Below are 16,172 nucleotides of genomic sequence, written 5' to 3'. Positions count from 1 at the left end.
ACTGGAAAATAATTACCTTGGTTAAACCAATCACTGCATTTCGTCATATAATTTTGGCAAATTAATACTTTTAGATCTCTTTTATGACTCCACCATGGAAGTGGAACACACTTAATTGTTCTCCCTAAAAGTAATTTTGACATAATCCCACAGACCAATTGCCTACTAAAATTATAGACACAACTTCTTCTAACTTCTTGCTCCTTAGCATTCCATATGCTTAGGATTTTTTATACATTTTTGTGTATGTGTATGGTTAAAATTTTTTTTCAGACTTTTTTCCCTACCCAGAGAAATTTTATCATTGACAAGAAGCAAGACAAAACAGAGAACAGACTTCTGGTCCAGTGAGAAGACCTCCTTTTAGTCTTTAATATTTTATTTTCTGCTAATTAATTGTAAACTTTTTTCTCTTATATGTTCCAGGCTTCCATTTTTCTCTTAGGATACTTACCTTCATTATGTCATAGGAATTACAAGACAAATTAAGAATGAAATATGGAAAATTACTTGAAAAAGTGTAGAGTAAATGAGCTGTTGAAAATTGGGGACAATATGCTTTCCTTCCTCGCCGTGTACTGCACAGTATAGATGTTCAGTCAGACTCTATCACAGATAAATGAAAATAGTTCTTATCCAAATAGGTTGTAAAAAACTTGAGAGTAAGGGGCTTACCTTACAGTGGGGCCACAAAAAAATGTTGCTTTTGATAAGGGGTTATACAAAATACAATGACTAGAGTAGCATAGAGCGCAATGAAATCCAAATATTTTAGGTAGAAAATATATGCACTTTCTTTTGCACTTGGACTATGGACATAGTGTCCTTTGTTATTGTGGGGATTTTTTTTTTTTGGAAAATAAAGAGTATTTTATCAGGGTAATATAAATTATTTATGCTACTATCAAAGTTATTTTGTGCCTATCTAGAAATCTTGAATTTCTAGAAATCTAGAATTTCTAAAACATTTTGAATATCAATTATAGTCTTATTTTTCAATAATTATTATAGCTTCCAGTTCTACATAAGATATTACTTCCATTTCCCAGCAAACAGCTTACTGTTTTGATGATGTAGAGTAAGGGAAATACATTGGTAGAAACTAGTGTTGAATCATATCTTTATCTTTTTAGCAATTGATAGGTGTACTTTTAATAAGATATATAGAATCACTATTTAATATCCTTAAAACATTTAGTATTTCATCACATTGGACATACTTTGAACATTTCTTATTAGTGGTTTTTAAATGGTGGGCTTGTTTTATTTATTCGTTTTTTGATACAGTGTATTTTTTGCCTGATAGATACTCAGTCTTATGTTTGAAATGAAATCTTAAAAACTTATCCTAGTCCAAAGTGGCTGTCTCAAGGAAACTATTATGCTACAATATTTAATGCAAGATTAACTAATAAGGAAAATCCTAAGGCAGCCTGTGAGATGGAAATCACCCGAGGACTCTTCTCAAGAGTAAATGGGTTGGTAGAAATGCTGCAATAGCCCAGATAGAGACAACGGAAATAATGGTATTCCTTTGAGACGGATAGCAGGCTCTCTATTTAAAGGCACAGTTTTCACACTGGGAATTTCAACACATTTTGCTTTTGTTTCTGTAGATCTAACCAGGTCCTGAAAATGATCCTAGTCACTTACTTCTTGGTTGGTCCAAGTACATGACTGCCTCACTAAAGGCCAAATAGAAGAGAAAGAATGGTGATTTGTCTACTGGATGGACTTCAAAACTAAGAAAGTAGAAGTGGTTGTTTATTGGTTTTATTGAAATATCATCAGAGAAGATGAGAAATTTCAGGCTCTGGAGAATACACACACACACACATTCAGTCAGTCAAAGAACAGAGGGTCAAGTAGAATGAACAGTACCGTCCAGGTTCCCTATCATCTATAGAACATTATCAGACATGGCTTTTCTTAGCAGGGCCGAGAAAAGAATATTTACAAGATCACAGCTACTCAAAACCCAACATGGCAACTTCTAAATATATGCCGTTGGAAAGTATAGGAGTGGAGAAAAATACAAGAGCTTAAAAATGTTGGTTTTTGATGCTTTTGAACCAATTCTCATGGCGATTTACACCATAGCCTGCAAGACATATCTCAGGCATTTCTTGTGTGGAATAGGACTTTCCCAACAAATAGCATAATAGCTTCAAACCACACATGATGGAAACAACTTTATCTTGATTGTTCTTCCTTATAAGACATCAAAGGTGGAACAGAGCAGAATAGTCACGACACAGATGAAAAAAAAAAAAAAACATAATTGTCAGTGCTTGTTTTTACCATCCTCCACCTAAATGTTTTCTTACACTGTTTTCTTTCTGCCTTCTCCCCTCTCCAGGCTCTGTTATCCTCCCTACACTCCAACTATACTACTCTAATTTTGCATTCTGAATGTCTTTATGCTTTGGTTCTAAATCTCCTAAAACAGGTCCTGATATTTCATATTTAGATGTGTATGTATATAGTCTCATTTTTTTACTTACCAGTGTTCACACACACACACACACACACGCACACAAGATACGGAAAAATGAGAAGAAGGAATATCTCAATTAAATCATGATTAGCAACTTTTCGAAGACAAGGTTGTAAATGTCAGATCCAGGGAAGTTGGCATAATAAAGTGTTCCTAATTTTAGTTTCCATTGAAGGTGAGTGGTCTGTGGCTAAAGATTAACATCCCTCTCTAATCAGAAATATCTGAGACACTTTTTATTCAGATATGCCTACTCCTTTTTCTGTAGATGATTCTAGTATAGCTTTATATTTCATGAAAGTCAGTCTATGAAACCTATTTCTGAACCCACAGTAGTAGTCCCTTAGATAGGACTTCTCTTCACCCAATCACCAATACATACACAATTCCAGCATTCTTTAATTCAAAATCTGGATTTTTTCATCATGTGACTCCAGTGAAACTGGTGTTTTACAATAATCTACCCAAATTATATGTTCAATACCATTCACTTACATCTGAATGATCTGTTCTATAACCATGAAGGATATCCGGAATGCATTGTTACAGAGAAGCAAGACAAAATCAAAATACTACGAGCCCTATCACCCCCTAAGGCCCAATTTTAGGCACATTGAAGGTTTTGTACGTATTTAAAATATTCATTATTCTTTATTAAATCACTTTCAGAATTCCTTATTTTCCCATAGCTTCTGGGAACCAGTTGCATAAAACTTAGCACAAAATTCTTGTACAAATTTACCCTTGTGCCTTTACTGCCCATTATTACATGTCCTGTTGACATCCTAAACCAGACATGCCATTTAAATAGTAAGCTATCATAAGAAATATACAGACTTTTATCTTAATATAATGTCATCTATATGTTGCTGTGAACCTGGATTTGAAAATATAATAGGATGGTCATTCTAAGGCAAGAGCGAGAGGGAAGTATAAGGTTTTTACAGGTACCTTCAAAAGCCTAATTCAAGCTTAAATGTGGTGACTGACAAGTGTTTATTTTATTCTTTAACTGAAAGCTATTCTGGGGTTTATTTTGTCATTTTAGGGGTCTTCTTTTTGTTAATTAAACCATCCTTTTGGAGAGTTTTTAAAATATTTTTTTCTTTGTCAGCTATTGGTTATTAAATTGTAGTCCTCAGCTTATGACTGCAGTAACAGATGTCTCCTAGTTAGAGTGAGGTCAGAAGGTTCCTTTTGAATGAATGTAAGGAAAATACACCAGTACAATAGAGCAAAAGGTATGTATGTCCCAGACAACTGAAGAAGTCTGCTCGGGATACAAAGTAGAGATAGGGCATTAGTGCACTTAATCACTTTTGTGTTTGGCCTAAAATAATTTAATGATTAACTTAGAAACCAGGGAAACAGTCATAGAAAGTTGACAGTTTCAGTATGATATTGGCTTGGGATTGTCATATATAGCTCTTATTATTTTGAGATACGTCCCATCAATACCTAATTTATTGAAAGTTTTTAGTATGAAGGGTTGTTGAATTTTGTCAAAGGCCTTTTCTGCATCTATTGAGATAATGATGTGGTTTTTGTCTTTGGTTCTGTTTATATGTTGGATTACATCTATTGATTTGTGTATGTTGAACCAGCCTTGCATCCCAGCAATGAAGCCCACTTGATCATGGTGGATAAGCTTTCTGATGTGCTGCTGGATTCGGTTTGCCAGTATTTTATTGAGGATTTTTGCATCAATGTTCATCAAGGATATTGGTCTAAAATTCTCTTTTTTGGTTGTGTTTCTGCCAGGCTTTGGTATCAGGATGATGCTGGCCTCATAAAATGAGTTAAGGAGGATTCCCTCTTTTTCTATTGATTGGAATAGTTTCAGAAGGAATGGTACCAGCTCCTCCTTGTACCTCTGGTAGAATTCGGCTGTGAATCCATCTGGTCCTGGACTTTTTTTGGTTGGTAAGTTACTGATTCTTGCCTCAATTTCAGAGCCTGTTATTGATCTATTCAGAGATTCAACTTCTTCCTGGTTTAGTCTTGGGAGGATGTATGTGTCGAGGAATTTATCCATTTCTTCTAGGTTTTCTAGTTTATTTGCGTAGAGGTGTTTATAGTATTCTCTGATGGTAGTTTGTATTTCTGTGGAATCAGTGGTGATATCGCCTTTATCATTTTTTGTTGTGTCTATTTGATTCTTCTCTCTTTTCTTCTTTATTAGTCTTGCTAGTGGTCCATCAGTTTTGTTGATCTTTTTTTAAAAAAAACGAGCTCCTGGATTCATTAATTTTTTGAAGGGTTTTTTGTGTCGCTATCTCCTTCAGTTCTACTCTGATCCTAGTTATTTCTTGCCTTCTGCTAGCTTTTGAATGTGTTTGCTCTTGCTTTTCTAGTTCTTTTAATTGTGATGTTAGGTTGTCAATTTTAGATCTTTCCTGCTTTCTCTTGTGGGCATTTAGTGCTACAAATTTCCCTCTACACACTGCTTTGAATGTGTCCCGGAGATTCTCCTATGTTGTGTCTTTATTCTCGTTGGTTTGAAACAACATCTTTATTTCTGCCTTCATTTCATTATTTACCCAGTAGTCATTCAGGAGCAGGTTGTTCAGTTTCCATATAGTTGAGCGATTTTGAGTGAGTTTCTTAATCCTGAGTTCTAGTTTGATTGCACTGTGGTCTGAGAGATAGTTTGTTATAATTTCTGTTCTTTTACATTTGCTGAGGAGTGCTTTACTTCCAACTATGTGGTCAATTTTGGAATAGGTGTGGTGTGGTGCTGAAAAGAATGTATATTCTGTTGATTTGGGGTGGAGAGTTCTGTAGATGTCTATTAGGTCCACTTGGTGCAGAGCTGAGTTCAGTTCCTGGGTATCCTTGTTAACTTTCTGTCTCGTTGATCTGTCTAATGTTGACAGTGGGGTGTTAAAGTCTCCCATTATTATTGTGTGGGAGTCTAAGTCTCCTTGTAGGTCTGTAAGGACTTGCTTTATGAATCTGGGTGCTCCTGTATTGGGTGCATATATATTTGGGATAGTTAGCTCTTCTTGTTGAATTGATCCCTTTACCATTATGTAATGGCCTTCTTTGTCTCTTTTGATCTTTGTTGGTTTACAGTCTGTTTTATCAGAGACTAGGATTGCAACCATTGCCTTTTTTTGTTTTCCATTTGCTTGGTAGATCTTCCTCCATCCCTTTATTTTGAGCCTATGTGTGTCTCTGCACGTGAGATGGGTTTCCTGAATACAGCACACTGATGGGTCTTGAGTCTTTATCCAATTTGCCAGTTACTGAATGGGCAAAAACTGGAAGCATTCCCTTTGAAAACGGGCACAAGACAGGGATGCCCTCTCTCACCACTCCTATTCAACATAGTGTTGGAAGTTCTGGCCAGGGCAATCAGGCAGGAGAAGGAAATAAAGGATATTCAATTAGGAAAAGAGGAAGTCAAATTGTCCCTGTTTGCAGATGACATGATTGTATATGTAGAAAACCCCATCATATCAGCCCAAAATCTCCTCAAGCTGATAAGCAACTTTAGCAAAGTCTCAGGATACAAAATCAATGTGCAAAAATCACAAGCATTCTTATACACCAGTAACAGACTAACAGAAAGCCAAATCATGAGTGAACTCCCATTCACAATTGCTTCAAAGAGAATAAAATACCTAGGAATCCAGCTTACGAGGGATGTGAAGGACCTCTTCAAGGAGAACTACAAACCACTACTCAATGAAATAAAAGAGGATACAAACAAATGGAAGAACATTCCATGCTCATGGGTACGAAGAATCAATATTGTGAAAATGGCCATACTGCCCAAGGTAATTTACAGATTCAATGCCATCCCCATCAAGCTACCAATGACTTTATTCACAGAATTGGAAAATACTACTTTAAAGTTCATATGGAACCAAAAAAGAGCCCACATCGCCAAGTCAATCCTAAGCCAAAAGAACAAAACTGGAGGCATCACACTACCTGACTTCAAACTATACTACAAGGCTGCAGTAACCAAAACAGCATGGTACTGGTACCAAAACAGAGATATAGATCAATGGAACAGAACAGAGCCCTCAGAAATAATGCCACATATCTACAACCATCTGATCTTTGACAAAAGTGACAAAAACAAGCAATGGAGAAAGGATTCTCTATTTAATAAATGGTGCTGGGAAAACTGGCTAGCCATATGGAGAAAGCTGAAACTGGATCCCTTCCTTACATCTTATACTAAAATTAATTCAAGATGGATTAAAAACTTAAATGTTAGACCTAAAACCATAAAAACCCTAGAAGAAAACCTAGGCAATACCATTCAGGACATAGGCATGGGCAAGGACTTCATGTCTAAAACACCAAAAGCAATGGCAACAAAAGCCAAAATTGACAAATGGGATCTAATTAAACTAAAGAGCTTCTGCACAGCAAAAGAAACTACCATCAGAGTGAACAGGCAACCTACAGAATGGGAGAAAATTTTTGCCACCTACTCATCTGACAAAGGGCTAATATCCAGAATCTACAATGAACTCAGACAAATTTACAAGAAAAAAACAAACAACCCCATCAAAAAGTGGGCGAAGGATATGAACAGACAATTCTCAAAAGAAGACATTTATGCAGCCAAAAAACACATGAAAAAATGCTCATCAACACTGGCCATCAGAGAAATGCAAATCAAAACCACAATAAGATTCCATCTCACACCAGTTAGAATGGCGATCATTAAAAAGTCAGGAAACAACAGGTGCTGGAGAGGATGTGGAGAAATAGGAACACTTTTACACTGTTGGTGGGACTGTAAACTAGTTCAGCCATGTGGAAGTCAGTGTGGCGATTCCTCAGGGATCTAGAACTAGAAATATCATTTGACCCAGCCGTCCCACTACTGGGTGTATAACCAAAGGATTATAAATCATGCTGCTACAAAGACATGTGCACACGTATGTTTATAGCAGCACTATTCAAGATAGCAAGGACTTGCAACCAAGCTAAATGTCCAACAACGATAGACTGGATTAAGAAAATGTGGCACGTATACATATACATATGGCTTCATGGAATACTATGCAGCCATAAAAAATGATGAGTTCATGTCCTTTGTAGGGACATGGATGAAACTGGAAACCATCATTCTCAGCAAACTATCGCAAGGACAAAAAAACCAAACACCACATGTTCTCACTTATAGGTGGGAATTGAACAATGAGAACACATGGACACAGGAAGGGGAACATCACACACCGCGGACTGTTGTGGGGTGGGGGGAGGGGGGAGGGATAGCATTAAGAGATATACCTAATGCTGAATGACGAGTTAAATGGGTGCAGCACACCAACATGGCACATGTATACATATGTAACAAACCTGCACGCTGTGCACATGTACTCTAAAACTTAAAGTATAATAATAATAAAATACAAAAAAAAGAAAGTTGACAGTTTCATCCATGTAATTTTCTCTTAAAATGTATTTCACTCATGTTAGCAAATAATACTAGGTAAAGCACTGTCCTTTCACATCCCTTAGAAACTGTTGCTGTAAAATTATTTATTAGCAAAATTGAAAACATCACTTCAGATTTCACTTATACATTTTCACATAGCTCACCTTCAGTGTGATCCTATATTTATGCCTGTCTAAGCTCAATATCTTTCAATATTTACTTATTCAATTTAACATTTACTGAGTACCTTTTTGTGCCATAAAACATACTGGAACGTGGCATCTGCCTTGTGTCTTGAGGATGCTATATAAAGAGATAGATAAATATAGATATAGATGGGAGTATTGATTTATAAAAATAAATGCAGAAATGAATATGTAAAAATAAATATAATAAGGTGATAATACAGTGTGGATATTTAGAGAGTACAGAGCTTATTTTGAAATGCTTTTTATTTTAATGTATTTATCTTGTTATTTAACAACTATTTATTTGTAAGCCTGGCATTACAGTTGTCATAATTCTTACATATTATAGAAACTTCAAAACAGAAGTGATTCCTAGATTCTCTTCAGTGTTAGAAATTGTTATTAGATTGAAGACCAGTTCATGTCTTATGGAACAGCTCCATTTTCAGAAACGCACAAAAAATATCTACCAATCAAATCCCAAAGAAGATCCATCATTCATTTATCTTGAAAAAATAAAACTTGCTCAGTTTAAGCTCTTTTTTACTATACTTTTTAATTCTCTAATTCCAGATTATTTCTATTATTTTCTTCTCCAAATATAGTTTTTTTAATTTACTTTTTTAGTTGTTTTGGAAATAGCTGTGTTTTCTTTTCGACAATCTGAAAGCTGATTCAGGTGCTTTACTCTCAAATGAAAGGTCAGCATTTCTAGATTTCCCTCATGCAATTTTCTAACATTGTTACCTATTTTGTTTCAGTGTTAGGAGTTCTCTGACAAAGAATTTTAAAAACCAACCAATCCTAGGACATAGTGCGAAGGGAAAGAGGAGAGAGGCTAACTCTCTACCATTTGTAATGAAATCTCTGCTAAAGCTTCCCAGAAGTTGGTATGCCCAGTGCATCAGGAGTCATATTGTCTGATACTCTCCTAACTGAAATCTCGACTTCTTTATTACTTTGTGAAGCTCCTACAGCCACGTTAGATGAATTATCTGAAAAGCTATTAATAGGTTCATTCTGAATCCACCAAATAATCACATGTCCTGTCACAAGTCCATCAACGCTGGACTCATTGAAAATTCAAATCGTAAATTGTTTGCCAGGGAAATATGTGATCTATTTTCAGTGTGTGCTGGTGTTCAGTAAGATGCTGCAAAACTAGAAATAGAACACCGATTTTTAAATTGAACATAATATTTTCTTGAGCCACCACTAGATTCAACGCACTGCAAACAATGCAAATATGAATAAGACAAGCCTAACTGTCAAAGGTGGAGATTTCAAACTGATAGCACAGGATGTGTTTTTAAGACATGTGTTAAACAATCCTGTACATAATAAATGGTAGAGAATTTTGGTAAAGGGAGAATGAAGGGCTCGTGGGTTCAGGGTAAAAAGGCAATTAAAGAAAGCTTCAAACATAGGTGACATTTGGGTTTGTCTTCAGGGAAAGACAGTGAGTGGAGAATATTTCAAGCAGCAGAAATCAAATGAGCAATAAAAGTAGAAAAGTGCAAATGCCTGATAAACATTTACTGAATGAAATGGGCCTAGTAACACTCAAATCTTTTTTCTTTTTTCTTTTTTTCCTTTTGGCAGTGGTAAGGATTTCCCCATCTTAAACTCTGAATTTTGGGGATGTTGAGTGTATTTTATCACTTTTTATAACTGATTTCCACAGATAAAGTGGTTGTTTCCATATCTATCCATCTGCTAATCAAGGATCATTTTGGAATTAAGTGTAAGGAAAATTTTTTTAAAAAAGGAGACCATGAAGCTGTGTTACATCTTGAAGTGCATTAAAATATAAAAACAAAAAATAGGAACACACTCCAAATGACTCATTCGTTTTTCAGTATTCCAGAACTTAGTGACAATAACTGGCAGTAGAATAATTTCACAGTGTCATCCTGGTGGAACATAGGGTTCTCATAAGAATACATTTCTATCTCCTTCAACATCACTATTAAAATGACTTATTTGTTTCTGATTAATTAGGACCCGGTTTCTTCCTTCTTGGCATTGCGTTTTTCCTCCTGTTCGTCTTCTGGACAGGCTAGATCTGCGTGGGCATGTACCAGTTTGTGAGATTCTGGATCAGAACTCAGTGGCTTTGCAACAGTGATAAACCTAACTTCTGGTAACTGTGAATTTGTGTTCCAAAGTGCCACAAACCGCACGGTAAGATGCCACAAAAAGGAGCAGTAACTAGGTCGAGTTTTTGGCAGTCTCCACGGAGCAGTAGCTCCAATACTGGCATGCCAGTGATTAAATAGAACTAAGAAATATTTTTTCCTTATCTTCCTTTAGCAGAACAAAAGAGCTCAGATTAACTGATGAGGAGTGCAGAAGAAAAAAGAAATCTTTTTAGAGAAGAGGAGTGTAACTGCCAACTATCTAAAATCTAATTATTTATGTCCAGTATGAACAGAACTCAAATAAGGGTACATACCATGGGTATAGCCAGAATGTGTGTGTGTGTGTGTGTGTGTGTGTGTGTGTGTGTGTGTGTGTGTGTGTGTGTTGGGGGAGGGGTTTCTGTTAGAATGGGGAAGAGGTGAGTCTTCTCTTGCTTTCCCACAATGCTGTCATAGCCTATGGTTTGCAGCTGTCAACAAAGTCTTCAGAATAATGCCATTTCCCTAATGCTGTCATAGCCTATGGTTTGCAGCTGTCAACAAAGATCTTCAGAATAATGCCATTTCCCTAGTACTTTTCCTTAGATCATCATTAGGTAAGTGCTAAGACATTTGCTATTTTGGAAAAGCAAAGCAATGTGCTAGACTTGGTAGTATAACATTGAACTCCAGGAGAGGCTAAGCCTCCTTCCTGGGAGCATGATAGGAAGTTCACTGTAGAGCACACTAATCATAAATGTCATTGGTGTTCATGTTTTTCATATTTGCCCCATGCAAAGATGTACCCAACTCCCTAATTCTGAGTGTACTCTTTCCAATGAGTTCATGACTCCCAATAATTAAAAACTAAATATGCAAGAAAGCAAAAGACTAAAACAAAACTGGTGAGCAAACAATTGAAAAAAAAAAGCATTGAGAAAGCTAATTGACATGCTTTGTAAAATGCCAGAATTATTACCTTTCTGTGTGTTTAGAAAAGAAATTATCTTAAAATGTAACACTTCTTTCTCTATTCATCCTAGTGAATCCAGTCGACAGGATTTAGCGCTGGGAAGAAACCCAGAAGGTTTGAAATCCTGTAAGAAAGAAAAGTATATTTTTAGAATTATGGTAACAGCTGCTAAGAAATGTATTTCTATTTTGTAGTTAGTCTGAGCTGCCTAACATAAATGTGTGGTAGAAAAAAGATAACAGAGATAAGGCAAGTGGAGAGAATTATAGCAAAGTGAACACTATCTTTGGTTGTTGTTGAAGGAAAAATTGAGTACTAAAGATGGCATTTTATCAAAATAAAACTATATATTGTACATCTAAGAGCTAGAATTAGATGTCTATGCTCTCCCTCTCTCTCTCTTTTTCTCTCCATTCTTCTCCTCCCGTCCTTGTATTTCTTATCTATTTTTAAATCTTTTCCTAATGGAATCTTAAGGAGTATTAACATAATAATATAGATCTCATTAAAAATCACCTTCTAATGTTCCCAAATCTGCTACCAACAGTCAAATACATAACCTATCAAAATTTTACATTAAAAATAACAAAGATATTTAAATAAAGCTCTAAAAAGTCAATTATTTTGCAAATGACTAAATAAAAATTTTATTATTGTTTATTTTCTCGTGCAATTTTTGTTTCTTAGATTTTATTTTTAAAGTATAGGGTAAGTACAAATAGAAATAAAAATGCATTGCAATTTCTTCACATAATGAAATGGGTATAATATTTCATATTTTGTCTGCTTGTGATTGGGTTTGTTAAAAAATAGTGACATCGGCCATGTGCAGTGGCTCACGCCTGTAATCCCAGCACTTTGGGAGGCCAAGCAGGCGGATCATGACATCGGGAAAGCGAGATCACCCTGGCCAACATGGTGAAACCCTGTCTCTACTAAAATACAGAAAAGTTAGCCGGGCGTGGTGATGCATGCCTGTAGTCCCAGCTACTTGGGAGGCTAAGGCAGGGGAATCCCTTGAACCCATGAGGCGGAGATTGCAGAGAGCCGAGATTGTGCCACTGCACTCCAGCCTGGTGACACAGCAAGACTCTGTCAAAAAAAAAAAATATATATATATATATATATATAGTGACTTCACATATTGGGGAAATGGTTATTATCAAACATAATATATATTTGTGTTATGTTTCTGCCTCTTGAGCTTATTTTGTCCTTGGATTTGATGGAAAGGGCCACTTCTCCAAATGAAAGAAAATGGATGCTTTTTCTTTGAGGACTTTTCAATCTAGTCTCCACTGGGAAACAGCTTGGGCTTGGTATCAAAATGACATAATGTGCATGTGGTTTGTTACCTAGGGGCTGCTATAGAAATTTAATTTATTGTCTCATAAATTAACTACATTAATACCATACATATTGTTGTTATGGTTAGTAACAATTATTAAATGAATACCTGGGAGGGTCAATGTTTTACAGGTTGAAGAAATCTCAAAAAATGCTCTTAATAATTATTCCTTGGTCTAGAATAACACATTTTAATTAGTCCTTAATTTTGCTCTCCTAGATTTTCTTGGAAATATTCTATGGCTTTTTCTATATTCCATACACACATATAAAAGCCAGCACACCATATTTTTCTCATTCATATCCTAGAAGATGAAACTTACCATCATTATCAATGATTACTCCTTCTACTCCCTTCCCCAACAGCTCAAATTTATGTGCTTATTCTCACTCCCTTTCTCTTTCACTGTGTCCTTCTTGTGCTATGCTGTTCTGACCACCATAATTTTTACAAGGGAAAAATAAGTGGCTAAATAGTATTGGGACCTTTGAAATATTGAGAAATAATGATACATACATCTGCATGCACAAAATACCTATTTTCAGAAATACACTTTATGAATCAGAGAGAAGAGGATGAGAAAGTAATATTCATCATGGTGGAAAGTTTGAAAACTGAAAGATTGGTTGAGAGATCAGACTTATTTGAAAAGAGCAGATTTTTTAAATGGTGACAATTCATTTAAAATTGCCACTGTTTAACTGTTTTTCTTCTCTCCCTAAATCCCTCCTCTTCACTGTGATGTATTCCATAGATCTGAAAGGGTACTCCTCAGAGGATTCAAAAGGTTTTTGCAATTTGTTTAGCACATAGCCCACCTCCAACCCCCATACCACAACTTATTCCAGATTTTACAATGTTATTTTTCTCCTCTACTGGCAACCATTAAAGAAAAATAATTAATAATAATGTTGTTTGTATTTGACCATGATATATGCCCAGGAGCCACTTAAAAAAATATTGTCATCAACATGGTAGCCTGGGATAAGATGATTATAGGGAATCTTTGCACTTTATTGTTAGAACCATGTCTTACTCTTCCTTATACTCACAGCATCTATCAGAAGGACTAACGTAGCAAGAGATAGTCAAATATCTGTTGCACCAAATTTTATTTAATTTTTTATTTCTATTTTGAAATATAAATTGAACATTTCAAGTTTAATTTTCCCAAATTTTATTTAATTTTTTATTTCTATTTTGAAATATAAATTGAACATTTCAAGTTTAATTTTCCCAATCAGTACTGTTTACTGAATTCCAAACATTTTCTCCCCAAATTAGTTACATGATCTAACAGAGACCAAAAAAAAAAGTATAAAAGCTGGTCAACTGAAAGCCAGTTATGGACATTTGATTGTTAATCAAAACATTATCTGTTATGTATTGAGTAATTCTATACGTTAGGGACTGTTTTAAGTGTTTTACATATTTAACCACATTTAATCCTCAAAACAAAAGTATAAGGCAGGTACGATTATTATTTCTAATTTACAGGTGAGGAAATTCAGGCACAAAAAAGATAAGCTACTTGCCCAACAGAGAGAGTCAGGATTTGAATCAATGAAACCTAAATAGAGAGTGAGCAAATTTAAAACTAGACTTTCAGGTTTATATGACAACCTGGGACAAATTTGATTTTGATTTCCACAGTAGATAGTAGTATATATTTATATGTTATAACAGATTTGGTTTCCACAGTAGATAGTAACATATATTTATAATACCAAACAGGACACAAAGTTTAATTATTTAAACTTTCTTTTTCTATACTGTTCTGACCACCATAATTTTTACAAGGAAAAAATAAGCAGCTGAATAGTATAAGGACCTGTGGAATATTGAGTAATAATAATACATCTGCATGCACCAAATATATATTTTCAGAAATATACTTTATGAGTGAGATAGAGAGAAGAGGACAGGGAAATAATATTCATCATGGTGAAAAGCTTGAAAACTGAAAGATTAGTTGAAAGATCAGATTTATCTGAAAAAAGTAGATTTTTTAAATTGCCGCAATTCTCTTCTCCCTGAATTTGAGTCTCTGCTACTTCTCCCATCAAGAGAATTCTATTTCTCCATTTCTTGAATTGAACCTTGTAACTTGATTTGGCAAATAGAATGTGCTCAAAAGGATTTGCCAGTTCTGAGCCTAGGTTTCAAGGAGTTTTCCATGATTCCATTCTTGCCCTTGGAGCCCTGCAACTATCATATAATCAAACCCTGCCTACCCTGTTGGTTGTGAAGAGAAATGTGGTCCAGTAGCACCATCACTCCACCCAACAACCAGCCAACTCCCAGAAACAGAGTCACCTAGATGACCTGCTAACTAAACATAAATGCATGGGCAGGTCCAGTCAAGATCAATCAGGCCTGGATCAGATCAACACAAAAGTCCATCTGGTCCACAGACTTGTGAAAAGTAATATATTGTTATTATTTTAAGGACCTAAGCTTTAGAGTGGTTTGTTATGCAGTAATAGGTAATGATACAGCATGTATTACAATGACTTAGATATTGGTAGTCCTGCTTTAATGTAAAAATATGCTTGGTATTTTCCTGGAATGCCATGACTCAATATCACTCATTTTTAACTGTTTAAACTTTTTTAACAAATCAAAATAAAAAGAAAGTTTGCTTATCTGAGAAATTTCAGCTTTGCTGTCTACGGCAGTGGCATTACCCATAATGATTTGTCATGCAATTTTATTTTCAAAGCCCAAAATTAATTACAAACATGAAACAAATCATGGTGTTAAGACATACATTAAAAACAAATTATGATCTCAAAATGCATAATTTACAGCTTGGAAAATTAATTGATTAAACCCAAAGTGCATAAAAATAATTGGAAAAACTGAGGACTGAACAAACCATTGACAATATTATCTAACTGAGCAGAGAATAATGTATAATGAGCAAAACTCACAGCCAAAAAAAAAAAAAAAAATCAATCGTCTAATTAAATCATAAGAACCTGGGTGAAGATAGGTTGAAATTCCAATTTGGGGATATCTCTATATTACAGTGATGGGCACAAGAAATCAAATCCCATCTTTCCAATGAAGTCAAAATAGAAACTATAATATTGGCATCAAAATCAATCATAATTTTTTAAAAAGATATGCAATAGATTTTACATATTAAAGCAGCACTATACACACGTAAGTAATTTAAATGTGCTCTATCAGTTATCTATTACCATTTATTCTATTCTTTTCATGTTCTTTTGACCTGGCTTTTGTGAAATATATACATATAAAATGTAGTCAAGATATTATCTATAAATCAGAAATGATAAGAAAATAAAGCAAATAACACAGCATTTTTTATACCAAATAATATTTTGTTCTAAGCTGTTTAGATTATTTAATACCCATTTTAAGAATGATGAAGATTTGAATTTTAATATTTAGAACTAATATTATAGGCATTTAAACATATGTGATGGTCAAAGAGTATGTCTCAAGCTATTGTCTACATGTTAAAGTTTTTAGGTAGTCAAATTTCCATTTTATGGTGTATAAAATGTGTTATGAACAACTTCACAGAGAAGTTCAACACAAATAAAACATTTAATCATCATTTTTTCATAACAACCTTCAATTCTGCTTATATTTAATATTGAAAAATTG

General features: G+C 34.8%; 1 long non-coding RNA gene across 2 annotated transcripts in view; it reads right to left on the bottom strand.

Annotated features, from left to right (window-relative positions):
• The window catches only part of LOC101130479 (uncharacterized), a 93,052-nt gene that overhangs the window by 60,320 nt on the left and 16,560 nt on the right, over positions 1-16,172 (bottom strand). For both annotated transcript variants that reach the window (XR_008678924.2, XR_008678923.2), the window contains one exon: positions 11,192-11,309. This is a non-coding gene — a long non-coding RNA (uncharacterized lncRNA). The remainder of the gene's footprint in view (positions 1-11,191; positions 11,310-16,172) is intronic.

The sequence above is a fragment of the Gorilla gorilla genome, chromosome 3 (genome assembly GCF_029281585.2).
Source record: "Gorilla gorilla gorilla isolate KB3781 chromosome 3, NHGRI_mGorGor1-v2.1_pri, whole genome shotgun sequence".
Taxonomy (NCBI): Eukaryota; Metazoa; Chordata; class Mammalia; order Primates; family Hominidae; genus Gorilla; species Gorilla gorilla.
The sequence above is the reverse complement of the archived record's forward strand: the minus strand, read 5'-3'. Positions and strand labels throughout refer to the sequence as shown.